We start from the raw sequence: 27,686 nt of genomic DNA, 5'->3' as shown, positions 1-27,686 counted from the left end.
ACAAGCCCCTCAAAAGGAGCATACTTAAATGTCCTGCATCATGAAAGCACATACGCAGTTTTCCTTCGCGAAAATGTTTTGTACACCATTCACTTATTAATACTTCCACGATACAGTTTATCACTGGGAAGCGAGCGAATCTCGTTTGAGGTCGTTACCGTTTACCCCTGACATCGTATAAATGGTTATGGCCTCGTGAAGCTGCTCGGACGTCACCCCCTCGGAGGTGCGAAACTGGACCATCTTGACGGGATCTTTGAGGAGAAAGCCGTTGTCAGAGAAGCGACCTCTCACAGCACGTGAGTCGAGCCACACGAAAAGTGCCACGTTGTCCGTGCGGAGCTCCACGTCATACTTATACGCATCTGGCTCCAAGTCGGAAGAAGTCGGTCCCGTTACGGACCACACCTGAAAAAAGAAATGAAAGGTCAAGTAGGACGAACTTACGCAAAAGTAATCAGGAAAGGAATTTTGATTCTGGGTTTTTACGTGCCAGAACCGCGATCTGATTATGAGGAATGCCATGGTGAGGGACTACGGATAAATTTTAACCACATGGGATCATTAACGAACACCCAATCCATCCATAAACATTCATCACACGTGATCACTAGGCAAATCCTATTTGCACCTGTGCTTAGTGAAATATCGGTAAAAGCCTGTTAAGAACGTTACCTTTATTGTTGCCGGCCTCAGGAGTGCCCGGTTAGGCTTCGCGGGCAGCACGTAAGCCTCTGGTGCAAGCAGAGACCCCGTCGAATTGTCTTCGAGCATAAACCACAAGAAGCAATGCTCGCGCGAGCACGAGCTGGATTTCCACAGGCGGCCCAATTCTATCTTGACTGCATCATAAGAGCTGGCAGCAGGCTGCAAACATCGGCAGTGACATCGATTAACTTATTGTTCTGATTTTCTTTGTTGCCCGAAGAAGAAAAGAAAGCAAGATTAGGACTGCACCTAAATATATTTGTACCTGAGATTAAAAGACATCTGGAAGTGCTTTCACATTATGCAGCCCACAGAGTGAATTCATTGCACTTACAAAATTATATAACAATTGGTAAATGCGAAAGAAGGCCTTTATATTTGCGAATTTTCATGCTGTACGTAGCGTGAATTCAAAGACGAACAGCTCCATTTCTTAGGGTAGCCTGCAAAATAGCTGACATTGCAGAGATGGCAAGTGGACATTGCATCGCGAGCTTCTTCAAATGTTCAGTCTCGTTGGAGAATTCATGTGCATGCCGTTATCTCCGAGGTGATAGGTAAGCGAACCTTGAAAAGGTTTCGTTTGGCAACTAGACATCCCATCGGAATCCTGCTTTACGTCGGTTAAGCGGCCCATTCGTAAACGGCTGACATAGGTTGACAAGGCCGACGGTTCGCTAAAGCCCTCTTTTGCGGAAGAGTCAGCAAAGAAAAAAAAAGACGTTTTCAAATGAAGACAACGATGCCTACATCGCGAACACACGACATGACATCATCGCGCGAGAGCACCGTCGTAAAAATGTCTGCCCATCCGAAAGAGGATGTTAATCCCCTATATTCTAGAACGTTCGTCCACTCAACACTCCACCTATAGGCGCAGGAAAGTGGATGGCAGCTTCCACCCTTCGACAAAAGCGGTCTTTACACTGCACGCACACTTCACAACAATTACTGAGAAGCGCAGTGCCTTCAGTCGGGTGGCGTACTGAACAGAGAGGAGGAAAAAGCTTCTAGTGGGAATACGGGAGTAAGAAAACCAATGGGCGAGAAAGTACGCCCCTTGCTCTGCAACATTATTACGGCGATCAGTTTGAACTTCAAAATTAAATTCTCTGATTTAACGGCCTGAAACTGCATCAATTATTATAGGGGACGCAGTGGTGAAGGATTCAGCATCAATGCTGGCCACCTGCGATTCTTGAACGGGCATCCAAAGCATGGTACACTATAGAGTTTTGTCATTCGGCATAATGCGTTGTAGCATACCATCGGATTGCGGCCACCGGGGCCGGGAACCGAACCCGCAACCTCGTACTCACCAGCGCAGCGCCACAGCCCCATATCCACCTCGGCGAGTCAGTACAAAATTATCTGGTGTTTGCTGCGATTGATTCAATTTCAATGCGTGTGAAACGTGGAAGTTTGACGAAGTCGGGCACACTCATCACAAGGAAGCCGTTCTTTAGAAGGTACCGCTATCATCTCATCCGCAAAAATAAGCAAGAAAAAATCACGCTGTCCACTGCCAGAGCGCCAACGTTGTCTTTGGCGCTTCTTTATTTCATGGCACCATGTCGACGCAAACTGAGCTGGTTGAACATAGCTTTGTTAGGTTTACTACCCGCACGCTTCCTATTCTGAAACATTAGTTTACCTACATTTCGTCGGGATCGATTTCTGCCTGCGGCGGCCACTTTCTGATATAAACTGTCACTTAGCTCGACGTTAAACTGTGCAATTTGTTCCAAGTTATATTGAAGCTCTTTAATGCGGTGTCTACCTTATCAACAGGGGGCCGTATCATGCGACGACGCGTTATATTTTCCATTGTTCTTGCTTTTTATCATTGCCGGGCAGGACAACACATTATCGCCTGTAACTGCAACTGGTTACGATTTCTGATAAAAAAGAATGCAATCAGTGGTAAATAATTCCTACATAATACGGCCGAAATGTTCCTTTGCAATGCTAAACCCCTCAATCTAATGGTTGGTTCATGGCGTGAAGGTACAACAGAAAGCACAATGAAGGGAACATTACCGATGTAATTACCTTAGCCTACGTTTACAGAAATGTCAGAATACAAGGTGCAATAGAAATACAATTCTGCGCCCACCACTAACCCGTTTAACTGGACTGCCCCTAGGGACACTGCTACCAATTATGTTCGCAGCTGAAGCGTTTTTCAAAAGTACGAGGCGCACCTAAGCACTCTCTTTAACACGAAATCGACTTTACATAACGCAGTGCTTCTTTCTTTCTTTCTTCTCGTTTAATTATTTATTTATTTGTTTACTTATTTATTTATTGCACGCCGTGCATTGCGAGTCTCACTTACCACTGTCAGATGAGCTGTCACCGAGTGCACAGGAATGAACGATGCCCAATGGTACACGAGAATCCTGAGCAAGACATCATGCAACGGCAAAAGTTTGTCGTTGACAACAAAGACGCAGAGATCCGTTCCATATATAAACGGTGATACGAGCACGGGACTGAAGAATTTCTTGGCGAAGTAGTGCAGCATTTTCCAACGACCACCGTACTCTGAAAATAAGCGGAATAAACGATGTGGTTAGGTCACAAAGCAAGACGACAATTGACTCTCGTACATGCGTTCAAATATGCATGCACATGCTCATAATGCACTAACATTGTATCCGTGCCTAATTTGGGTGTGTCGAAGTTTCGCCAACTAGCCCAGCGAAATCTTTTATATAAGGTGACAAAGTTTTCGATATAAAGCATACATACATACATACATACATACATACATACACACACACACACACATACATACATACATACATACATACATACATACATACATACATACATACATACAGACAGACAGACAGACAGACAGACAGACATACATACATACATACATACATACATACATACATACATACATACATACATACATACATACATACATACATACATACATACATACATACATACATACATACATACATACATACAAACATACATACATACATACATACATACATACATACATACATACATACATACATACATACATACATACATACATACATACATACATACATACATACTCAAAATACGTATTTGACAGCTCAATTACAGAGCTCGAGGTCACAAAAAGCTAGTATTCGTTGCACTAGCCATTGGTAGGTTGGCCTTCCTCAGTCGTTGCGACTCTAACCGCTGCGTTCTAGAACGTTCCTCCACTCAACACACCACCTCGACTCGAGAAAATTGATGGCGGCACTGCCCGTGGACAAAAGTGGTCACTGCGCTTCAATGACACCCCACGGCAATTATTGAGGAGCGTAGCATCGTCTTCAGCCGAGGGGCGGTGCTGTGCGGAACAGCGCAAGATGTTTCGTGCAGATTGTGGTGTGCATGGTGCCAGAGGTATTTACCTTTACGTGACACTAAAGTACAAAGAGCGATTGGGGCAGCTGATGAGGCTATATGGAGAATCAGACGATAGAAATGGTTCGAGGTTGGGGAAGTAAACAGGAAAGTGAGAAGGTACGGGGGTTTTCAACGAGACGGCATCCATTTGAATCACAGCCTTGGACAATAAGTGGGTTGCCGGCTGGCTGTTCGCGCAATTGCTGTTTTGGGGGCCCACGGGCGCTCAGGCGACCAGGGTAGGTAGTAATGAATAAGGTCTCCTAGAAGAACCTCAGACTAGCATAATCGTCGATAACAAAAAAAAAAGGACGAAACGAAAAAAGACGAGAGCTCGCCGTGCAGTAGTCTACAGAAACATGCAGGGCAGCAGAAAAAAGCCAAAGTGACTAGAGATTGAAGAGCGGTTAAAAAGAGAACAAATAGACAGCATCCGCATGCGTTTACAGGAACACACCTCAAAGACTTAGACGAGCCACCAGTGATGCAGAATGATGTTTGGGAAGGGTGCAACAGAAATAAATCGGAAAGAAAGGGAGGGGGAGTTGGAATGCTCATAGCTGAGGGAGCCAAATGAGGAAGGATAATCTGAAATTGAATGAATTGAATTCTGGAGTATTACGTGCCAAAACCACGATTTGATTATGAGGCACGCCGTAGTGGGGGAGTCCATATTAATTTTGGCCTTCAGGGCATCCTTAACATGCCCCCATTGCACGGGACATGGGCGTTCTTGCATTTCGCCCGCATCGAAATGCGGCCGCAACGGCCAGGATTTGATCGCGTGATCTCGTGCTTAGCAGCGCAACACCATAGCCGCTAAGCCACCGCGGAGGGCGCATTCTAATTGTCGAAAGCATCTTTGGTTATCAGGCACAGCGAGTGGAAAGAAAACTTGGCTGGCCGTAATGTATTTAGTAGACGGGAGAAAATTGCAGAGATACGACTCAAGAGTTAATGCAATGCCGAAGTGCTGACATTAAGCTTTTCAGGAATAATGCCGAAATTATTCTGTTAGGTGACATGAATGCCCACTTACTGTGTGGATCTAGACGATTTTACCAGCAACAAGGAAAAGTTAATGCTAGATCTCTGTGAGCAATGTAATGTAATCTCATTATGGTGAATACGTTGCCTAAATGTGATGGGCAGATCACATGGAACGGCGGAAACAGGCAATTGATCATCGATTATTGTCTGATGACACAAGGAATATATAAGTTGAGAGAAATGGTCATTGACAAGGTAGGGTATATCAACATAGGGAGTGACACTAAACGCATCATTTGGAAAATTTTATATGTAGTTGGGAAAGAGAGCAAAGAACGAAGACTGGTCAGTCCAAGTTTGAACACCGAACAAATAAAGAGCAGCCAAAAGAGTCGAGAAGGAACTTAGCAAATGGCTAAGCAAGAAGTGGGAATATAGTGAGCTTCTAAGTGTAATGACAAGAAAAATTAGGAAAAAGAAGCAACGTGCTTGTTTGAAAGGAAAAAGGAAAACGATAAGCTAGTGGAACAGGGACATGCGGGAAGCGATCGACAACTACAGAAAGCACCACGAGGGCATAGGCAGGCGAAAAATGCACAGTTGCCGCTGGATGAAACTGATAGAAAATAGGAAATATAGCGGGAGAACAAAAGCATAGTTTAAATACTGGTCCAAGCAAAGATTAAAGGTGAAAGCGAACGTTGGTTGTCAGAAATACGTGAGAAAAAAAGTCGGAGTTGCGCCCGAAAGGCGAGGCATCGATTACGCTAGCAAATTAGTGGACAGCCATATGAAGTAAGGAGGGTAGTTTTATCGGTCGTATAAACTTGTAAACATAGGCATACTAACTAAATTAACAAGCACGAGGTCACGCACGCACAAGCAAACATGAACACATCTCACTCGATTACCACGGAAACTCGCTGCCAAACTCAGCAGTGAGGAAACGTGGCAGCAGCAGCGAGAGAATTGCCCTCCGAGCAGCCGCCCGCATCCAACTCGAACTACGCTGCGAAAAGACAGAACAGCGCGGACTATGTACCCGCCTCAAATGGCTTTCAAATACAGCGACCTGGCCGGGCGCGCGCGGCTGCCCGGGCCGCCCGAAGTAGAACGCCCCCCTCCCCTCCCTACCCTCCCCTCGGAGCCTTGCGAGCGAAGGAAGGCGGCGCGCTTCTTCCCCGCTTTCAGCCGTTGCGTGCGCGAGATTGAGCCACGATCGCAGGCTCACCCTCGCACGCTTTCACTGGCACATAGTGCATACGGCACGCGGCGACGATTTTACCACCCTTGGACTTTATACAGAACATCACGTCGACGCCGACGGTAGAAATGCGCCTGCAGAGTCCATAGAGTTGCTACCGTAATAAATGTTTACAGAATACTTCCCAGATTTCACTTTTACCTTAGAGGTAAGAGCGAAATCTGGGAAGGATCGTTCACCTTGTGGACATGTCCATCTCGTCTGCTGCTTAAGTACTGATTGGCTAGGAGGGCCTGTCTCTTCCTTATTTGTACCCCAGCCCGGCCAATCAAAACTTCAGCAGCAGATAAAATTGAAATGTCCACTAGGTGGACACTTAAAGAATACCCTTCCTCCCATTAGGAAAGAAACAATTTATGATAACTCAAAGAGAAGTTCTGTACTTTTCGAAGCGAGATAAGGATGCCTTAGAATGCGCAATTATAAAGCGAGGTACACCACGGAAGACGAAGCTTGGGGTTGCTGCGAAAACTATCGGGAAACGATGGAACATGTTTTATTAGAATGTGAAGACTCAGCTGTGAACCCAGCGGTCGGTTTAGGCTCGGCTGGCCTCCTTGAGGCCCTTAGGTTCAGGGATAGCAGGGGGAAAGTAAACATGTCCGCAATAAAGATTAGTACACGGCGATTGGAGGTTTGGTGGCACAAATGTAGGGAGACCACAAACAACTGACGCGTAAAAGTTCTCAATAGTGGGTCAGAAAGTTTGATGCAGGGAATTCCTTGTTTGTTTAAAAAAAAGGCAGGTAGGACATTAGGCAAAATAAGAACAAGAGTTTGGTGGCAAAACCCACCGCCCCGCTCATCCAACCATACATCCATAGAGTGAAAGGATAGTGCCGAGTCGAGAGTCGTTTGAGAATAGAACCTTTTCGCAGCGATTCCGTGGGCACCGTCATGTTTGATCACGCGGTGGCAGGTGCATTGCTTGCCTCAGCTGCGTCCACGTTTTCAATAGATGTGCATGACGTCTCGGTCTGTCTCAGCAAACCACTGTTTCCGCGTATATCGCAGACCGTGACTGAGTGGACGAGACGAAACTTTGTCCGTAGCATCAGAGGATGTTGTTTCAGAGGACGTGGAAGAAAAAAGGCTTCTCTTTTCCAAAAGACTCACCTTTTCTATGTTTCCGTTCATTCACTTCGCTGTTTCACAAGGTCAGACTAAGAAAGGAACATTTATGTTGAGCTGTTCCCAATAACAGTGTAGATAATAAATATGGTCAAGTCTGTCCGGCAACAATTTTTTAACGTGGAAGAACTCATTTGGCTATTCTACAGATCAAATAGTGATGTCAATATGCACGGATTTTGCAGACGTACGTTCAGCAAGAACTGGAAATGTCGCGCGATGCTTACACATCCTTTTGTCGCCGCCCTCTCACACCCTTTCTTTTTTCACCATCGAACTTCGCCCAGATTTCTGGTTCAAAGCTACGCCCGTGCCAATATTCAAAAATTTGTACCGAAGGAAAGCTTCATTGTGTATCTAAGTATTCGACTCATGGATACAAGGTTAGAGTTCTTCCAATATTCGACTACGGTTTATTCTGCACCAGTATTTCCAAGCCTGAAGCCATTTTTAGGACGTTTGTCACTTGAAATCAGCGTGTACCGCAGTGGACACGTAAAGATTACGTAAAAGCAGCCGATTACCGCGTTTTCTTTAAGTACCACCTGAAACGCAAATGTTCCCTCCTCAGATAACCACTCAAGAGCTCTGAAAGAAGTTTCTTGCGCTTATATGCAAAGGTAAACACTAAAATGTGATGAGAGACCGAAATTCTCATATAAGCTTCAAAACTTTACGTAATTAGTGTAGTTAAAAAAAACGAACCTGAAAAGACAATGGCGTCGTCAAGATTGTAACTAGGAAACTGCGCAACAATATGCTGTAATTCTGCAAACTGGATATGATAGCGTCCTTAATGTAGACTGCCTTTGCCTAGGAAATTAGAAACTAAACTGCATATTTTATTTATATTGCATGTTTGCAGAACTGACTAAATCAGGGTGACAAATTCACGTGTTACACGTTCATTTCATCGGCAATTAATTGTGTATTACAGGCAGTTTACAGAACTGCAATACACCTTATTGCTGCCTACTTATGGAGTTGGAAACTCAGAGTTCTAGTCTTCTGTTTATTTGTTTTCTTTACAATTCTGTGCGTTTCTGTACGACATATCAGGCCTTAGCATAAGCCATTCTCGTATATCGTGGGAAAGCGGCTAAACGCTTGGTTGGCGGCCTTACTGACCAATGGAAGACCACGACGGGGCCTGCCAGATTTCGTTGAGCTGCCAGAAAAGAACGCCCATGGTGTTACCGCGGCCGACAGGGCCGAGGTAGCTGCGCCAACGTCGGAACGACTCGCAACCGGTGCGAACACCTTCGGCTTGCACCACCTGTGTTCGTTTTGTTTTTGAAACGAGATAGGGAAAAATGCCGGAAGGATGGCACTCAGTGAGCAACAAAGACAACTGCGTCATGTTTTTTAAAGATTTCAACGTACATAGGAAGACTAGAGGAAAGCATCGTTAGAAAGGCTATATATAACTTTCAGGACAAATTGTGATCATAGAACAAGTCTGAGAAAAAAAGTGACAGAGTATCGTCGCAGTTCCGATTATGTTGCACGTGTCTGATCGCATTTGTGTGCGCTGAAGTAGTACATGGATGCACAACATACTCAAACCAACCCTGTAAAGTTTATTACTGAGCACATAAAGAATAATTAGGCAGGAAACTGCCTACTTCAGTTCCAAAAGCCTCTCAGTAGATTACCGCACGCTCTATGCGGCTATTCGTCAATGCACCTCTAGGAAACAATTTATCCTAACACCAATAGACAGCTTCATGTGACTGCATGTGATTTGCGTGATCTGAGACAAAAATTATTCGTGAACTTCTGAAGCGACAGCTTGCACCTGGTTTCCATTATACTGCTGGCGGCATAAAAAAAAAGCATTCAGTGCGATGTTCTGATGCTTAAGTTGCACATGGATATCTGTCAAGTAAGCATCTAGGCACCCTCGAAAGTAATCTTCAATCTCCCGGCTATTTATTTTTCTTTTATTTGAGCAATAGCAGAAACATTTTGGCAAGTAAAACGACTACACACAGTGTCAGAAAATACCCAGTCACTGTTTTTGTCTTGAGATTCGCAATAGCAATAGCAAAGTATGCCAATTAAAAGTTTTTTTTAATATTGCTGCTTGTTTTTAACTACCAATCTAGATGCAGTAAACTTTCTCTGGAGATTCTAGTGATGCTAGCTATGCACGGAAGCAGCACGTTCTAAAGACACTTACTTGGCTCAAGTATGAGACCATGCTGTATCCGTTTTGTGTTCCGTTGACGTTCCACTCGTCTGTCGGTATGGTGAAGTGGTGCTTCAGAGACCGTACTAATTCTTCATCACCTGTAGGGGAGGAGGATCGCAACAGGATTTGGTAAATGGTCTAGCCTTTTCTGCCTGTCTTTCGCAGGAGCAGTACCTGCTGGTTCTGAACCTGTTCAGCCTTTGCTCAAGTGAGAATCACTCAGACGCGTCAGCTTTTTCAGCTTCAGTGTACACATTCTGCATCTACTAGCGAAGACGTGCGAAACATTTTGTTCTGCTGCGAGTAGTCACCTCGATGAGCAAATACATGTCGATTACCCAGCACGTCATGGTATGAGCTGATAGCCACTTTATTGAGTCTCAGTTGAAATGACTATCAGCTAAGGGGACGGTCCCGGATCCTATCCTGGTAACCGGTTAAATTTTTTACTTGCGAGGCTTTCCTTCTTCGAAGACCCGTTTGGGCTTCCTTTGTTGAATCGTGCTGTTCTCATGTGGATGCGAACGTCTTGTTGAATTAAAGTACTTCCAGCTTAGGGATTGCAATTCGCTCGTACTTTTGGCACGTGACAGTGGTGCCACGTTGTCTCAGTCTGCGTTAATTATAGGCTATAGGCATCTGTCAGTGATCCCACCTATTGCATCGATTGATTTTATTGTTACATTGCGTAGACCACAGCACCAAGCGCTCTTAAAACAGCGCAAACGAAATTGCCAGTACCTCCGAGGTGACGCTGTCTGTATTGGAGGAATGGTGAGAAGGGGTATACGAGCGCCGATTCTGGAGCCACTTCTCGCATGGTTTCAGCAGACGGGTAGGACTGGAGGCCGAACTCACTCATGAATCGGGGAATCGGGTACGACGTCGGGTCCCAGATGTTATTATCGTATCTGTAGAAATGCACTTTACCGAAAAGATAGACAGAAATAATACTAATAAGAGACAGGCCACATGAGACAGAACTCTTCGCTATATGCTCAATGCCCCAAAGCATATACGGTCACAAAATCAGCGTTCGAAATGCCCTAAAGAAGTGACTGAACGCGCGAGGGAATTGCAATGACATCGTACTATACCATTGCTCCTGCTTTGTCTTTTGCTCTGGTCAGCCAAACAATCAATATATCAATTAAAATTAACGTAGGCTGTTTGACGTCCCGAAACTGCAGGGTTGGCTATGAGGATATGCCAGGGTTCTGGATTAAGTTAGATCTCATGGAGTTATTTAACGTGAATTTGATGCTCCCGAAACCCGAAGGGCCTTATCGCTTTGAAAGACGGTTCTTATTACTTACTGGCATGTTGCGAACGTGAAATACTAATCTTTGGTTTAGATAACCCTGTTTACCCACCGTGGTTGCTTAGTGGCTATGGTGTTGGGCTGCTAAGCATGAGATCGCAGGATCGAACCCCGGCCACGGCAGCCCCATTTCGACGGGGGTGAAATGCGAAAAAAAACCGCGTAGTTAGATTTAGGTGCACGTTAAAAAACAGCAGGTAACCTAAATTTCCAGATTCTCCCACTACGGCGTGCCTCACAATCACATCGTGGTTTTGGCACGTGAAACCCCATAATTTAATTAATTTTTATTAACCCTGTTAGGTGCCAGAAACAGTATTTCTGCTTACCGGAACAAGATGAATATCTCCACGTTTGGCATGATAAAAACTGTTTTGCATAAAAAGAGAGATGAAGATGCAACATTATGTGCTGAGTTGCCATGTCCGCGTTGCATAGTGGATTTTCATCTCATCTCGCGGTATTCGAAACACATTTCAGGGCTGATTTTCGTCTTCTGCGATGACACAACGGCCTATGTCATATTAGTGTCAATATTCTCGAAAGCTAGCCGCAAGAATATGACTAAACCACTAAATAGATACACTTCCTCAGTCACCCCACTTTTTATTCAATATAAGTATCTCATGCAGTTGTTGGCGAATTTACATTGAAAAAACTCAGTGCCCTTCCCCTCTGTGAAGAAGGATGACCAGCTGCGCTCTGTATGTGGGTCCCTTAATGGCGAACTGCACCTCCGCCGCGGGTTGGCACAGCATTGCACATCTTCGGGATCGGCCCACGTATGGGGAGTGCTTAATGCCTGCTTCACCTCCGCCGCGGGTTGGCACGGTATTGCACATCTTCGGGAACGGCCCACGTATGGGGAGTGCTTAACGCTTGCTTCACCTCCGCCGCGGGTTGGCACGGCATTGCACATCTTCGGGAACGGCCCACGTATGGGGAGTGCTTAACGCCTGCTTCACCTCCGCCGCGGGTCGGCCCGGCATTGCACATCTTCGGGATCGTCCCACGTATGGGGAGTGCTTGACGCCTGCTTCATCTCCGCCGCGGGTTGGCACGGCATTGCACATCTTCGGGAACAGCCCATGTATGGGGAGTGCTTAACGCCAGCTTCACCTCCGCCGCGGGTCGGCCCGACATTGCACATCTTCGGGATCGGCCCACGTATGGGGAGTGCTTAACGCCTGCTTCACCTTCGCCGCGGGTTGGCACGGCATTGCACATCTTCGGGAACGGACCACGTATGGGGAGTGCTTAACGCCTGGTTCACCTCCGCCGCGGGTCGGCCCGGCATTGCACATCTTCGGGATCGGCCCACGTGTGGGAAGTTTTGTGTCTGCACACGGACACGATCCTGGGGAACTAGCCCTTAACAGCTTCGATGTAAAAACATTGAATCCAGTGTTAAATAGATGTTACGAGGGGACTCGGGATAAGTACATGTGCGCTTGGCCTTTCGCCCGCATCAAAACTCGGCCGCCGCCGCAGGGGATCCAATCCGCGACCTCATGCTCCGCATAGCATCGTTATAGCCACTGAGCGAGCGGGGCGGGTAATCAAGTAATGAATCAATCTATTTATATTTTAACAGTCTAATTGATGGGTGCCAACAAAGTGCTAGAAGCTATGCAAGTATCATGTTACGTATGATCAAGGCTTTTGCTACTTAACTAGAGGAGCACAGAGCCTTCATTCCCAACGCCGACTGGTCGCCTTTAGCTATGCAGTGGAGCGACTTGTCAAAGCTTAGAACACTAGCTTTTTTATTACCACAGGACATCCTGAATTGATTAACTGCAAGTACGCATATCCGCATGATGTAAAGAAGTGGACAAGAGGCGCGCGGATATGGTTCTCCATGAGCAAAGTGAACGCACGTATATTATTCAGGTTAATACAACCCTATCCTGCGAAGAATATGTGAGGAAGTATACATATTTATTATTTAGACCTCGCGATGTCAGCTGCTAGCTTCGTATTTACGACAGAGAAGTTATAGCATGAGCGAATTTTCCTGTAGAGGATGTCTGACAGCGCCGACCTTGAAAGCAGGCGCGACTTGCGGTAGGTGGGGCGGGTTCCAGCGCTTCAAGGATAGAGCAGCACGTTCAAAGCGGTACAACAAAGAATGAAATGAAAAAAAAATAATGTTTCGAGATATTTAAAGGGGCCTTGCACTAACCGTTCGAGGCGAGATCAAAGTCTTGAAAAGATAAAGTTACAGGAAATAATTTGGCCATTACGCTTATTATTGAATCGAGTGTTGAATCGAGTAACGCTTATTATTGAATCGAGTATCTAATAGCATAAACTATCGCTCGTGTTTTGTTTGCTTGTCGCAGTCGCCATCAGAGGTCAATGAGAACGCTGTTACTCTTCCTTATGCCTTGAAATCGAGAGAAGAGAGGAAGGAAAGGCAGTGAGGTTAACGAGACTGAGTCGAGTTTGCTACCCTACATGTGGGAAAGGGGAGTGAAAGGGAGAGAGAGAGAGAGAGAATATGAGTCTATATCGCACTTTCACATGCAGTAAGCTAGGTGCAGCATGTCTACAGTCGGTAACTCAAGTCTGGTACCTTCAGGTACTGAAGAAGCACTCAAATGGCTTTATGGGCTGATGAACTGTGAGGCCAGGCTCCCAAGACCTTTTCCACTGAAAATGGCCTATCACCCAGTCTATTCAAGGCAGAGTGGAGAATCTGACGTTATCAGAGCGAGAACAGTGGCCCAGAAGATGATTGATGGTTTCTTCACACTTGCACTTAGTGCACATGGGTGAGCCCGTCATTCCAATACGATAGTTGTAGGAGTTAGTGAACGCTATTTCTACCCACAGCCCACACAACAATGTTGCGTGACGTTGTGAAATGTGTGCTGCTAATTTCTGTTTCAGTGATGGGCGTGGCTGTATAATCGAGGTTTAGAGTTCTGCAGCGTATGCCAGCAACGAGATGGTACGCGCGAGATTGCGAAGGTCTCTTGCAGCGTATACAATCGATGAAGGTATAAGGAGTGTCGGTGCTCTAGCCTGGGCATGTCGGGCAGCGTCATCGGCGAGGTGATTACCAACAATGCCACAATGTCCCGGTAGCCGCTGAAAGATTATATCATATTCTCGTTCAGAAACGCACTGGTAAGTTTCATTTATTTGGGACACTAGCTGGTCGTAATTACCACATCGCAAACCCCGCAATCTTTGGAGGGCCGCTTTCGAATCACAAAGTATTACCCATTTGGTAGGCGGTTCTTTTTCACTGTGTCCTACAGCAGCACGAAGAGCGGCCAGTTCGGAACCTCTAGATGTCATGACGTGTGAAGTCAAATTTGATGACAACCGATTGAAATGGTACAGCAATGGCACCCGTTGAACTTTCCGAGACCGAACCGTCCGTGTAAACATGGATTTGGTTAGCGTACGAACAATGGTGGTGGTCCGGCCAGCCTTCTTCGCAATTCCTAGAACGGCAAGGTACACAGGAGGCTTTTGGAGCACCATAGACGGGATGGCGTTCTTGTTGCGGGCGAGTGTCTCAATGACAAAGAGTGCTGCATGGTTAGCCGCAACTGATCTGAAAAACGCTGCTTGGGTCTTTCCTCAGGCAAGCGAGCGAGATACTGGTCAGGAACTCTGAATATATGGCGAACATGCGCCCGGAGTTCGTCAGCAGATAGGTAAGTCGTTATCAAGAGTTGGTACAGCTGAAGCACATCGAGGTATCCCCAGACATGTTCGAAGGGCTTGTCCTTGAATGCTCTGTAGAACACGGTTGTTAGTTTTGTTAGCATTGGACAGCACTGGTGTGTTATATCGCAAGTATCCTAGGAAGACCGCCCTGTATAGTTGAAGCATAGATGGTATGGATGTGCCCCACGTTTTACCGGCAAGAAACCTTAGTATATTGGTGATAGAGGTTATCCTCTAAAAGTAAGTGTGGGGGCTCTATGAAAGGTCTCTGTCGATAGCAACTCCTAGGAATCGGTGAGATTTTGTGTATGAAATTGTTTGGTGGTCAATAGAAAAGGGGTACCAGGTCATGTGCTTGTGGGTAAAATCGACTAAGGCTGGTCGAAATGCTGAGGCCTTGAGCACGCAGGTATGACGAAGTCAGGGTCATCGCTTTTTGGAGCCGTGCTCGCACCTGGGGACGTGTAAGTGCCGAGACCCATACGCATGTGTCGTAAGCATACATGGAAAGGTTGACTGTATGTTGTAGAACCTCGGCAAGTCCAATGATTGCAAGGTTGAACAAAGTGGGCCTGAAGACCACGCCCTGCGGGACGCCACGGCCATCTGAACTTTGCACAAAGAAGGCTATTTTGAATGGCTCCAAATCCATCGAAACATTTCTGGACCAATTCTAATATTTTCTAGCGCACCAGCGATTGCTTCATGCGCTATATTATCATAGGCGCCTTTCAAATCAAGTTAAAGTGCAACCGATATACGTTTGAAGTGTTTTTCTTGCTGCACAGACGTCACTAGGTCGATGACCTTGTCCACAGAGGAGCGGAATCTTCTAAACCCATCCATAGCCTCAGGGTATATGTTGTGGCACTCAAGATATCACTCGAGGCGTTTAAGAACTATTCTTTCCATGACCTTCCCAACGCAGCTGGACAGCGCAATGGGTTGGTAAAATGCTAGGTCAAAAGCGAACTTCCAGGCTTCAGGAGTGGTATCAAGCGGCTGGATTGCTTTAGCATGTATGTAATATTGTTTAGCTCAAGCAGGATCAGGTGACTGTTTGTAACCATTCTCTTTATAAAGGCATATGCCAATATAAATCCACCTCCTGATTACAACTTGCAATGCAAAACCAAAACTATCGACGGTGCGTGTTGCGGGGCACCGACGCAGTGCAAACTCCGTAAACCGATAAGCGCACAAAAACGCAGAACCCACACTCACATGTGGACAAACACACGCACATACCGGAGCATGCGCCCGGCGCTTGCACGCGGCGAGTGCTGCAAGTATACCCGTAACGAGGAGCCGCAATGTCCCGAGAACAGGGAAGACAGAAAGCAACAAACTGTTGCACTTACTGTCACCATAGTTTGCTCCGTTTGGCGGACCTCGCGGCCAAATGTCTTGTTCATCCAAGGTCAAGTTTTCAGGAATTGAAGTGTTGAGAAACACAGGGTTCCCGGCCCTGCCGTTGCTGGGAGATGAAGACAGGAACGGGCGCGACCTCTCCTCTCTGTCAATGACTCTCTTTATGGTGTACACGTACAGCTTTCGATAGTCGTCCAAAACGCTGGACAGGTATCCCCTGTTAAACGGACAAGAAAAGAAGCAAAAACTAAAACAAAATATTGCCTTTTAAAGATCATCCACCCACCGTGGTTGCTTAGTGGCTATGGTGTTGGGCTACTAAGCATGAGGTCGCCGGAGCTTGGAGTTATGCGAGTGTTAAAGTTCCATTACGGCGTGCCTCAATATCAGGTCATGGTTTTGGCACGTAAAACCCCACAATTTTTTTCTTGAAGTTCCACCAGTTCCACTTGGAGCGTCAGCACTTTTGGTGCGCTAAAAGTTGACATACTTCATTTCAGTTAGACAGCATTGAAACGCCTTTAGAGCCATTTCAACAGCAGTGAGCGTCACTGCTGTCAAGGTATCGCTTTTTTATATTTCAAGCGTGAATACATCACTCTCATAAAGCATCAGCAAAAATACATGGGATGCTCCGATCACGTGGGCTACTCTGTGCCCCAGGTGAATATCGCGACGATTTAAGCCACGATGTCGCCCAAAGCCTTTCATAAATTCCATTGCATGTTGAGAAGCAGGCCAGACGAAACCTGACTGAGTCCAAGAGCTGTTACTTACCACTGGTCACCGTAGATAGCATTTTCATTCTCGTTGTTGCCAACCCATATAATCAGAGAGGGATGGCGTTGAAGACGACGAACCTGTGCAGACGTTCAAATTTGTTTATCACTGTTTATACGTCCCATCATATCCGAAATGAACGCTACGTAGAAACACAAAGCCGGGGAATATTAGTAACATGTTTCTTCATTACCATGAGAGGCACCTTGACCTTTTATTTTCTTTCTTTTTATGACTCTCGCAATCGCTCAATTTTTTTTTCTTCGGTGCCAGGGGGTAGGCGCGAACCACAAAAGGCACGGCGGCATTGAACAACATTTTTTCTGTCCTAGAACGTCGCAGCTGTCAAGTTACAAGCCTTAATTTTAATAAAGGAGCACCTTTTTGCAGGTAGCACAACTCCCCTATATACGATGGAAGAACTACTGAAAAGTTCGTCCTCGTAACGCGGCCCCTGGAATGCCGAAGCACGCTTTCTGCGCTGTCACATGTTGCCTCACTTGCCTACACTTGCCTCAGTGCAGCCTGCTGTGCGCGTTCATAACCGTGAAATGAAATCCCCTTGGCCTTATCTGCAGTAACCTTCGGTTCGTATTTCTAAGTGACCATTAAAGCTTCAATTTAACATACAATCACTGTGTGGAATCACTCTAAAGTGCTAAGCTGTCATCGTTCCCCGTTTCTCAAGAATAAGGCTGCCCTTGACCAAATTGCGTCCACTGAACTTGCAATTGCAAAACTTGGGCATATGGTTTGCGATGTAGCACTCACGAACTTCCAAAATGCACAACATGCGTGACTGCCTATGGAGCAGAAAGCCCTGCAAAGCCACCCTGACGGCTCACCTACCTGTTGGTGCACTTCAACGGCAACACTGCGAAGAAAGGCTTCGTCTGCGGGATAGTGGCTGACACAGAACATCAGGTCCTGCCAGATCATAATTCCAAGTTCGTCGGCGAGGTCGTAGAAGTAATCTGACTCGTAGATACCACCACCCCATACACGAATCATATTCATATTGGCATCCTGCATATATATTTGTTTTTCACTGCACCATTTTTGTGCAGCTCCGACCACCTATGAGTACCACAAAAATCTCACTATCATAGCAACTCTGCGTAATAGATGTGGCAGGAATCCTGTCATTGTATTAGTCGCAGTAAATGTTTTTATCTAGAAGACTACAGGGCTAATATCTTAAATGAAAAAAACAAACTTCAGCTGCACTGCGGCAGGAACATTTGGTCAGGGGCTGAGCTGGCAACGCTTATTGTTCAAATGCGTATATAAAAAGAAACATGCACTAAGTTAGATTGGACATAAGCGCTATATGTTCTTCTCGATCTCTGACAGCTAATTTTAGCGAAAAGAAGAAGCCTCTCGAGTAACTTCACCCACCAATTGCAATATGCAGTTTAGCTATAAGTTGTATACCGTGCACCTGCATTGTTTAAACAAACATACCAGTATCCAGTTGCCCATACGTCTTCTTCCCTATCGTGAATAAGTAAATGTAACGCAGAAGTCTATCTTTCAAGTTACTTCCGCATTTTCAAGCGCTCCTTTTAAAGTTATATGCCACAGACGACCTGCAAACAAAAAACTGTATTTTTTTTCGCTAGACTGCAGTTTCAAATGAAGGCAACTTTTTCTTTAATTCAAAATTGTGGAGATTGCGTTTGTCCGTTTGGTTGCAGCGCCATAGCGCAGCGCGTTTTCGGCAAAGGGGCCGCATGGCGACGAAGTCGCTTTCGAACTTCGCGCGCGCGGGCCACCGCTTTCCTTCTCTCTCTTTCCTCCGAGGGTGCCGTCAGCAGAGCAACCATAAAGCACTTGCTGCTGTTCCCCCCCCCCCCCCGACCACGTTCCCGGGGTTCATCCAGCTGGTCTGCTTGGGTCTCTCTCTCTCTCTCTGCGGCTCGAGCCAACCGGGGAGCTGGGTCGCGCGGCGTGAAGCTCTCGGACGGCGAAACGGTGCGTGCTGAATTCCGATTCAGAACACGCGAGTCAGCCCTCTGGCTGGTCGAGCCCCCCCCAGGGTCCTCGACTCGAGGCTGGTGCCCAGCTATTCGCTGCTCCTGTTCTGGAGGCAACGCCAAAGATCACTTCACGTGCGCGGTCGTAATGCGCCGGGTCGCCCTCGGAGTCAACATCGAGCTGAAGAAACCTCGCCCTGGTAGCACGGTCGTGTGGCACCATCCTCCCGTATTGCGGCGTGTTACGGCGTTCTCTGATACTCACGTGCCACCCTTAATTTGCGAGAGTGCTCCGCCTCACGTGCACCGCGCATATAGGGTGCAACAGTTAGTCAACGCCAAGGTGATCGTCCAATACACGCCTTCCTTGAACCCTGGGCCTTCTCCTCCTTGCGTAGCTCTATCTCGCTCTCAGTGGAGACCGAGCGATCGTCCCCCTCATGCACACCCAGCACACGCGGCTGAGCTGATCGTCCCACTGAGGGGCTCGGACCCACTGACCCTCGCGGTGGTCAAGGTGACACACCCGTTGCAGAACCGCGAGACGGTGACCAAAAGCTGGATGAACGCACCTTGGCGGACTGCAGCAGCTCTCTGACGTACTCTTCCGTAACCCTTTCCGGAAAGATGTCCGCTGGGATCCAGTTGCTACCTTTGGCGAATATTGGCACACCGTTGATACTAAAGTAGAACTCAGCGCCGTCATCGACTCCGTCTAGGATGCAAGCATTGAAAGAAAGAAAGAGTGTGAAATCCTTTCAATCATTATATATATATATATATATATATATATATATATATATATATATATATATATATATATATATGTATGTATGTATAAACAGACGATAGGGGGGGGGGGGGGTGTTGAAGAGGGCACATGTTGGCCTTATAGGACCTTCTTTGTGGTAGTGACTTATCTTTATTGATGCATTCAACAAATGGACTCAAGTGCTTATTTTGATAATGCAAGAATTTTAGAGGCACGTTGCACAATTGCAAATCCGGCACGTTGCACGGTTATTAATTCACGATTAATTTTATAATGTGAAACAGCGTGAATATTGTCACGCGAACGCAGAAATATTAAATAAAGCTGACTTAAATGTTCTTGATGTGTGTCTTGCCCAAGAACAAGCTCTCTTGATCGCTTCCTACAATTCCCATCACGAGAAAGCGATACAAAAATAATTAATTAACCGTGATGAGCACTATAGTTTTAGCACAAAGCGAACGCTAAAAAAAAGCCCCTGTAGGTGGTGGATGGCACAAGCTACGAAACAATAAAGTAGTGTTCTTTTAACAGACGATGAGTTATATATGTTGGAGGTCTTTTACCTATAGCATCTTCCTGGAGTTCAACGGTTCGAAACCCAAATTTGATCATCTTGTCGCACAGCTCGTCGTCAATAGACATAGTCACGTTGAGCTGGTACAGCTTCTGACTTCCGTAGCCGGTCGGCCACCAACGATCTATTTCCATAGCCTAGAGAAGCAGGAGATCACAATTTAGCTGCTCAGTATCAAGAACGCTATCATGAATCATAACCACTGTGTTCATATAAAGATGGTTTCATTAGCAGCATTAATCCATGCATTTTAAACCGGTAATGGCGGTTCTGATTCAGCGCGCAATGCTCGGCGTTTTGACGGCAGAAGAGGTGTTCCTCCATTCCAACCACAGAAAACGCCGTAGATGTCCGCATGTAGCACACGCGTAAATAATTCAAAGCATTACTCATTACGATATTTCGATTGAAAAAAAAAGTAAATCATTTTGGTCACCCAATGAAACCGTTTTATGTACATTGCTTACCGTTTCAATAAATGTATGCGTGGACTCCCTCGTTGCTTTTGACTGTTTTGGCGCCGCGCCCAATATAATTTCCACCGCTTAACAGATGACACAACAACACCTTGCGCGTCATTTCCACAATATCGGTCCTCTTTCAGTAGATTACAAGTACTTCGTTTACGTTTCTTGCGCCACCGTCTCACCGATAAAAAGAAGCTTATAGCGAATTTTATCACACTCGGTCGATGGCTTGATGTCGGCTTGATATAGGGTCTCTCGATTTTGCGCGCAGTTACATCAAGTTGACTTCAAGACACCGAATGCATTTCGACAACCACTTCCACGCAATGCGAAACAACCCTAGTGCTCTTCATTGGTCCTTATCCCTAAAGAACACCCATGCCGGCGACACTCCTATGTTGCCGTGTTATTAGCACAACAGCACTTTCTTCGTGCAGTCGTACTCGGGCGCCTACCGGAAGCTGATATTTGTGCTGCCCCTGGTATGTCTATGAACATGGCCGCAAACACAACGAAATAAAATAGGAAGATATGTGCTACCTCGCAAAGCCACCACTCTACATCCATGGCAGCTGTTATCGCGACCATGCAAGCAAACTACTCTGTGCAAAGATAATTTCTCAAAAAGTTTTTCTAGGTAATTATGAACTATGGGAAAAAGTAGCTGCAGCAAAATGGTATTATGCATTCCACCGCAAAAACAGAGCAACTTCACGCCAATGCACCCAATTTCAGCAGGATACAAGAACGGTGAGAACAAGGCCTGAAAAGAACTCACCTGCGGAACGACCACGGAAATTTTCACCTCTCCACTAAGCTCTTGAAATGATTCCGTGCGAGTTTTCAGCTTCTTGAGGATAACTGTTTTACTGCCCAAAAGGATGTCGCCCAGGCTGATAAAGATGGTCCCGTATTTTGGTACACGTGGTGATAGCTTGAAGAACACGCCGACGTCGACGACCCATCTGAGCCCTCCGTACGCAGTGCCTGTAGTGAACAAGCAAGCAGAGGTAAAGTATCATCATCATCCTCGTAATCGACATTATGCATATTTAGACACGACATCTGATGCTGTGTGCCACTATAAAAAAAGCCAAAACGTGGTCTGACGGGAATTATGCACTGCGCGCTCGGCAGTAATCGCATTACAACTTTAGGCTAATACTGAGTAATTAGTGATAAGTAACGGTATGCTCTTTACACGTACAGTCTAAAAGTAGACACGAGTACAGTATATAGTACAGTATATACGAGTATATACAGCTACGGAGAGTTTGCAGATGCTACACACAGGAAGTGTTTAAGTACACACAATGAATGTCAAACATTAAATAAGTAAACAAGAAATGGGTATGTTCCAGAAACATATATAAAATATTGCTTAACACAAACTTCTCCCACGTAGGCGCAAATCAAGTACAGAAACTAATATAAATAATAAACGACTAATTAGCGCGTACTTCGATGCTGGGAGCGACAAACTCGACGCGTAATCTTAATGAGGTTGTATAAATTTGCCTGGTTAGACATTACGAGATTACTTTATGATAGATGTTAACAATATCGCGTACGAACCGACAAGGTGGTAAGTGTTCACGTGTTTGTAGTAAAGAAAAACGAATACTAGTGTATTTGTAGTAAAGAAAAACGAATACTAGCATATACTAGTATTCGTTTTTCTTTACTACAAACACGTGAACACTTACCGCCTTGTCGGTTCGTACGCGATATTGTTAACATCTATCATCTATAGACTACTAGCTTTCGAGCGAAGCTCTTGCGAAGGATTAGCGCTCAGCCGCAGCTTATTACAGAGCGTATATACGTATATTCTTTTCGTATATCTTTCTTTATCTGCGCCTTACTTTGAAGCGCGTGTCAGCATGCCGATATCAGAGTTTAAGGAATATTGTTTATTACTTCCTTATTATCATTCATCCCTATACTATTACACCCCTTCTTCTCATCTCCAGTGCATAGTAGCAGCAGACTAGAGCGCATAAGCTTAGGTCGAGTTCTGTGAATTTCCTGTAAATAGCATTACTCTCTGTCTCGCTCTCTTGTTGCTGCTAACGGTAGTTTTCAGGGGAAGTGCGTTATTGCGCTCCTGCCGTGGGTCACGCAGTAAACTCACGCTGTGGTGTCGTCGACACAGTTACGTCTCGAATAACCGCTCTGTTGTAGGCCTCTAACTCAATCGTTTTCCTGCCGAAGAAACAGATAAAATTTAAGGGTCAGCCATTCGATCACCGGACTACGACATATTATTACCTATTTAAAGTGTTTAGCGTATCCCATAAACAATGATCAACAAAACTTCTAACGCACTCCTAGAAATCACGATGGAATTTATTAAAGGAGACACTTGAATAAATGATATCGCAATGGTGCTTACAGCCAGTCGCGGTAGCCCAATGACTAGGGCGTTGTGCTTCTGAGCACGAGGTCACATGTTTGGTACCTGCCACGGCGGCCGTATTTCGATGGAACCTGAAGTGTCGTACAGACCCCGACTCATGCCAGGAATACAAGTAGAAACAGGGTTTATTCCAGAGACATCTGGTCGTCGTATTCTTCAGCTCGTAGATGCGCGTGCCGTGCCGATGCGCGTATGGCTATGGTGTTGGGCTGCTGAGCACGAGGTCGCGGGATCGAATCCCGGCCACGGCGGCCGCATTTCGATGGGGGCGAAATGCGAAAACACCCGTGTGCTTAGATTTAGGTGCACGTTAAAGAACCCCAGGTGGTCAAAATTTCCGGAGTCCTCCACTACGGCGTGCCTCATAATCAGATAGTGGTTTTGGCACGTAAAACCCCAAATATTATCATTACTATTATGCGCGTATGCACAGCTCTGCAGTTGGCTCTATCCGGCAGAACCGAATCGCAAAAACTCTCGCGCAGTTATATAGGTACACGTTAAAGAAACGTAGGTGGTCAAAATTAAAACCCGCGGTCCCCCACTACGGCGTGCGCCTTATAATCAGATCGTTATTTAGGCACGTAAAACCCCAGAATTATTTTTTTAATGGTGCTTCCGCTGTACTCGCTCATTCAATCATATTAGAAGGGCGTCAAATTTGACTTCTGCTAGAGACCTTTCTTGCTTCATGTGTGCTTTCGGTAGAGATGCTTCAATTTTTTTCGTTTTCTCTTACACTCCGTTTCATACATAGTCAACGCTGTGGAAGCTACGCAAGAAGTTCGGTCCAATTTACAATTTACGAAAAATTAACACTCCGCGCTTTCTGTCTATGCTTCGCTGCGCGCCAACAGCGTTCGCTCGCATGGGAGGCTTCTCCCGACGGGTTGCAAATGAAAAACCCGGAGAGAGCAATAAAAATAAAGATGACCTAAAACAAGACACTAGCAGCCGTATAATACAGTGTGTTTATTTCCAAGGATTAAAACTTGATTCATTCAATATTGAGCCTATATAAACAACAGTTGCGCAGAAGTGCGTTCACAAAACACCGAACTATATCCAAGTGCGAGCGAAACCGCTGCAAGAAGTCTCTCTAGCCTCCACAGCGTTGACTGCTGTGTATGGAATGGAATATAGTCACAAGTACCATGGTCACCACGGTCATTTGTTTGTTGCTTACTTTTTCCCAAGTGCTCATAGATATTTCAACAGAGGGTTAGAATAATCATACACGCATATGGCATGCTATAGATTCCTAGAAAAGAGTGACGCGTGATTTCTCAAAAAAGAAAGAATAAACATCGTACAATGACTAAGCTTTTAAGCTGCGAGCCGGCTTGGTCGTCCTTGGCAAATTTAGTCTCGTTCTCTTGGTACTATGAAGTACCGCAGCTCTGCGGCGACGGTGCATCTAGTCAAGAAAAAAGCCTTCACTGCCTCTGCAGTGCGTGAAAGCAACAGTGGTGCCACCAAGTATTGTACGGAGCATAGCAATAAAGTGGCAGAATAGAGACACATGCGCTGCGGGAGACAATCAACCAGCTCTGCCGCGAGCAAGCGACCTCGCCCTTGTCTCTTTCGGTGCAATTTCGACGCCCCTGGCAAAGCCCGCCTCGAAAAAAGTAAAAACCGAGTCATAGAAACGTCCCTCCCCTACTCTGAGGCATTTAACCTTGTTTCGGACTTCAATGCATTCTGTGACTTCGTTACAGCGAGGTATTGTGCACGTCGCATGAGAAATCTGAAAGGGCGCAACAGTCTAAGAGTTTACTTAGCGTATAATGGTGCGATGTGCACTAACCAAATTCCTGTGGACGGGAACGACGGCCCCCAGTCCCAGCTGAACGAGCAGGGCATCTTGCGGATCAAGTTCACGTGGCAATGTCCCCTCTGAATAGGTGGAGGACACAGTGGCAAGACGGGGCGTGACTCTCTGATTCGTTCCTCGTGCTTACGAAGGGCGTACAACACCGGTGACTGGCAGCTCACCGCGATGCTGTTGTTCCTCTGCGTTTGCGGGTCGAAAAAAGCACGATGCGTTGATTACATGAAAGATTTTGGGCTGGCTTGTTGTGCACCATCTTCAGTCGTAAAGTGAGTAACGGGTGGTGGAGCCAGAATGATAAGCGAAGACAGCCGCTTCTCTTTTCAGTAAGATATCGCTAGAGAGTTATAACTTTGGTACGTTAACCAATGAACATCGCTGGTCTTCATTCATTCCGCCATTGCCATCCCGTTTCTCAATCTGACACTCAAGAAGCTTAGATTTAACAGAAGGAGAAAAAAAAACATCACACACATCAGGTCTCCCTAAATTGGTTAACACGAGCTGCGAATCTTCAGCTGTAAGCCGTTAACAAACGCAAACGTTAAATACCCCGCAAACGTTCCCATACTTCAAGTGCATCATGCTTCTTTGCGCATGAATCAAGTCAGCGGTACTTCCCTATACAGGAACCCCCTCAGACGATTCAGGAACATCCATTGGTAATAGGTTCAGCGAAACTTAGTGCAATAGCAAACACTGTTCGATCAAGTAATGTCTAGAGCTGGAATCGACGCTTCTATACAAGAGGTCTTGTCTTGGTCAGGGCAACAACTGCTTGGCCCCTTGTCGGAATGTCAGTTCCAACCCTTATTGATCACGTCAAGTCTCCATCTTCCGCTGAACTTCTACTCTTCCTTAATGGAATGGGGTGTAAAGCATTGTGCCGGTCGTTAGCAAGCCAAGCATCATTTTTGCGCTCAAGGTGGCGCAGGCTTAGAGCTCACCCTGAGAACCAATCTCACGCCGACTTCGTAGCGAATGAACATGTTTTCCGTCTTCAATACGTTGACGCCGTTCAAAGTCACCGTGCAGACCGTGTCAATACCATGAGCCACGAGCCTTATAGACCGGTAACCGAAAATGTACGTGGGAACTGCGAACATGGCAGCGACAACAAAATTTTGAGCATGGGGCATCTGGCACAAGGCTTAGCAAGGACATGATACTGAAAATTCATTTTTATTTTATTTTTATTTCTTCAATTTTGCTCTCTCACTCTACAAAACCTTATCTATCTCTTTTTCGACTTATATCAATAATATTCAATAATTTAACGTAAGAAGTTATCCTTTGGGCCCTTATCATTAGAGAGCTTGTTATGAAATTCTTGTTTCTAAAATAACCAAAGCATATCAGCTAAGGCCCCGGGCTATTTTAACTAAACGAATTATTCTCGAACCTCTGAAAAGTTTCGCAAATATTTTTTTCTTCTTTTGTGCGCGTGTGTGTGTGAATGGAGTGAACTTCACTACTTATGAACAGTTAACTGAACCGATCTCACGCTATCAAATTTTGTGACGTTATGCCGAGCTTGTGCGTTAACTCAAAGCGATGAGGCCCTTGTTTTTCTTTTTTTTTACGTATGTTCTGGTTTACCAGGTCTCTATTCATGCAAAAGAAACCTAATTTACTCGTAAGGCCAGTCCTCTTCAGTATCCTGTATCAGCATTAAGCGACCAGCTTTCAAAAGTAAGCCATACCAACACGAGAGGTTAACGATCCATTTATGAGCAGTTATTTGCAGGCGAATAAGTTCCTCCCAGTGTCTTGTGCGTGCTTGTTGAAACGCAGCGAACTCTGAGGAAGGCTTAGAGTAGCTTACGTGCAAAGCTTCTGTAGAATGTCCAATTTTCCAGAGCAACCCATTCGTAGTACAAATCGTTTTCGCCATAATACGGTTCATCTATTACACCAGCCATCTTGAGATCTGTATATATCCCGCCAGGCACATTGCTGGGTACGCTGATGGCTGCATATTAGAGAAGAATAGTGAGGCGGCTTCGCGTGACGCGTGATAGGTGACAGCAGCCATATGTCCTTTGACACTTACTGTTTTTACAGAGCTACCTATAGTCCCTAACCTGTGAACGTATTTAGCGTGACACCTTGGTGAAGAACCACGTGATGTATCTGTTTTGTTTTTGTTTTCTTCTTGTATAGACTACACCGCAATTATTAGCAGCCAGTTTATCTTCACATACGTGCACATATACATTTGTTTTAGTACTGCGGTGTTCTTAGACACTCTGGCTCGTTTCTTTGACCATGCAGCGAACAACTAAGATGCGAGTATTCCATTGCTTACTGCAAGAAACGACCTATTCTAGAGTAGTTTAAATCAACATCACTTTTAAATCATCCCACCCAAACCTTTTTGCAGCTGTCATAAATATTTTTGTTGATGTGTGGCTTAAAAAGTAACTTGCTTACACTAATATAAGCCGACTCCCAACGCTACTACCGAACTACATATTTAACTCCAACAGTACAGCTGTCTGTATTTATTCCCAGGGATCGCCTAGAAATGCAACTACTCTTGAAACAACAAAGAACGTCAACTCCGTCGTCTTATCATGCGCAGTTAATGTTCAACAAACGAAAGTAGTGCTAAGGAAAGGGTCTGTGAAATTTACACGAATGCGTACATACATTCGAACGCATGCAAAATACTACTCACTTACAGCCATTGCTGTTGTTGACTGTCCAACGCCCATTCAGTGCAAATCGTTCGAATCCCACTACGTCGCTCGTAAAAATGAGAAGGCTTGCCAGATTCACATTCCACACCAT

General features: G+C 45.6%; 1 pseudogene; it reads right to left on the bottom strand.

Moving 5' to 3' along the window:
* LOC142583604 (beta-mannosidase-like) lies at nucleotides 1-27,686 on the bottom strand (annotated as a pseudogene).

Source organism: Dermacentor variabilis, chromosome 5 (genome assembly GCF_050947875.1).
Source record: "Dermacentor variabilis isolate Ectoservices chromosome 5, ASM5094787v1, whole genome shotgun sequence".
NCBI lineage: Eukaryota > Metazoa > Arthropoda > Arachnida > Ixodida > Ixodidae > Dermacentor > Dermacentor variabilis.
Note: the sequence above shows the minus strand (reverse complement) of the source record. Positions and strands in the feature narration are given on the sequence as shown.